Here is a 2,759-nt window from a genome sequence, read left to right on the forward strand (position 1 = left end):
GTTACTAGTGCTTTTCCGGTGCAGCTGAATTGACAACTCGATTGTTAAGGCTTATAAGTATTCTTTACCTCCCCTTGTGTCGAATCAATAAATTTGGGTTTTACTTCCCTCGAAGACTGTTGCGATCCCCTATACTTGTGGGTCATCACCAATGCAAAGGAACCAAGGTCACACAAGAAGCTAAAGCATATCAAGCTGCGTTTTCATTCGATTCGCGAGTACATCGAAGATGGTGAAGTAGAGATTTGCAAAGTGCACACAGATCTGAATGTGGCGATCCGTTGACTAAAGCTCTCCCTAGGGCAAAGCATGACCAACACCGTAATGCCATGGGTGTTAGGTACCTTACAATGTAATCTAGATTATTGACTCTAGTGCAAGTGGGAGATTGTTGGAGATATGCCCAAGAGGCAATAATAAAGTGATTATTATAATATCTTTGTGTTTATGATAAATATTTGCATACCATGCTATAATTGTATATAACCGAAACATTGATACATGTGTGTTATGTAAACAACAAGGAGTCCCTAGTAAGCCTCTTGTATAACTAGCTTGTTGATTAATAGATGATCATGGTTTCGTGATCATGATCATTGGATGTTGTTAATAACAAGGTTATATCATTGGATGAATGATATAATGGACACATACCCAAATAAGCGTAGCATGAGATCAAGTCATTAAGTTCAACTTGCTATAAGCTTTCGATACATAGTTACCTAGTCCTTCGACCATGAGATCATGTAAATCACTTACACCGGAAGGGTACTTTGATTACATCAAACGCCACTGCGTAAATGGGTGGTTATAAAGATGGGATTAAGTATTCGAAAAGTGTGAGTTGAGGCATATGGATCAAGAGTGGGATTTGTCCATCCCGATGACGGATAGATATACTCTGGGCCCTCTCGGTGGAATGTCGTCTAATTAGCTTGCAAGCATGTGACTGGGTCACAAGAGATGACATACCACGGTACGAGTAAAGAGTACTTGTCGGTAACGAGGTTGAACAAGGTATGGAGATACTGATGATCGGACCTCGGATAAGTAAAGTATCGCGCGACAAAGGGAATTGGTATCGTATGTTAAATGGTTCATTCGATCACTAAGTCATCGCTGAATGTGTGGGAACCATTATGGATCTCCAGGTCCCGCTATTGGTTATTGATCGGAGAAGAGTCTCGATCATGTCTGCATAGTTCACAAACCGTAGGGTGACACACTTAAGGTTCGATGTTGTTTAAGTAGATATGGAATATGAGATGAAGACCGAATGTTATTCGGAGTCTCGGATGGGATCCAGGACATCACGAGGAGGTCCAGAATGGCCCGGAGAATAAGATTCATATAAGGGAAGTCGTCTTACGAGGTTCGGCAAAAATATCGGTATTTTGACCAAAGCTTCTAGAAGTATCTAGTGGGCCACCGATGGGCCCACCACCTCGGGAGGGGCCACATGGGCCGAAGAGGTGCTGCCTAGCCTAAATGGGCTGGGCGCACCATGCTAACCAGCCCAACCCCAAGCAAGCTTAAGGGACAAGTTTCCCATAACTTAAGGGCTAAGTTTCCCCGAAACTTGAGGGTCAAGTTTGCCCTTTTTTGTGGGCCGGCCCAAGGAGGAAAAGTAAGGGCCAAGGCATCCCATGGCTGCTCCCTCCCCTATATAAAGACGGGAGAAGCAAGGGTGCTAGGGGTTGAAGAACTAAGAAACCCTAGCCACCATCCTCTCTCTGTCCTTACTCCTGTACCGGCTTGGCGAAGCCCTGTAGGAAATCTTCTCCACCACCACCACCACGCCGTCGTGCTGTTGGGATTTCAAGAAGGATCTACTACATCCGCTGCCCGCTGGAACGGGAGAGGACGTCTTCATCGACACCGTACGTGTGACCGAAGTACGGAGGTGCTGCCCACTTGCAGCACTAGAAGGACTACATCTCGAACTTGAGTTCGGCAAGAGTACGACTACATCATCCACGGGATTTGATCTCGTTAACACTTTGGATCTTCAAGGGTACGTCTCTCATCTATCTCGTTGCTCAGATCGGGTAGATAAGATCTTGGTGGTATTCGTTCTTGCGGTAGAAATTTTTTGTTTTCCATGCAACGAACCCATCAAGCACAAGATTCAACATTCAACAGATGATCAAGACATTCGGATGATGACAACTTCAGTCCCTGCCCGAAGCTTCACTTCGGCCAGACACTCGGGGGCTACTGATGTGGGCATAACCCTTCGGGTACTTGATATTGCCATACCCGGTGCAAAATATGAAGCTGGACCAGCACAAGGACTCAAGAAGCTGGACCGACAAGGAAAATTAACTTGAATTACAAGACAGAAGACTCCAATACGAATCCTACTAGGACTCTTGTAAATCCTAGCTTGGCTGATATATAAAGCCAGGCAGGGGCACCCCTTATAGATATATTCAGAAACACAATTCATAGAGGCGACACGCCTAGACGTTGCAATCCGCAGATTAGAACTAGACGTTGCTATCATGCCAACAAGGAGCCCCCTCTACTCCGTCGGGCAGCTTGCTCCCGTCGTCTTGTCCCAAGTGGTTTCGTCCCCATTGATGCCTCAGTTGACAATGTCGGAAAGCTCCGGCAAGGTGGAGAAAGAGCAGGACCCGGTAATGTTTTCTAGATTTTTTATAGGGTCATTTATGCAAAAAAAAAACGGCATATGTTGTAATTTTTTTCCTTTTCTATGAGGCCCTATTATAAAATGTAACTTGTTTAATGAAGCTTCT

This window comes from Lolium rigidum, chromosome 7 (assembly GCF_022539505.1).
Source record: "Lolium rigidum isolate FL_2022 chromosome 7, APGP_CSIRO_Lrig_0.1, whole genome shotgun sequence".
Lineage (NCBI taxonomy): Eukaryota > Viridiplantae > Streptophyta > Magnoliopsida > Poales > Poaceae > Lolium > Lolium rigidum.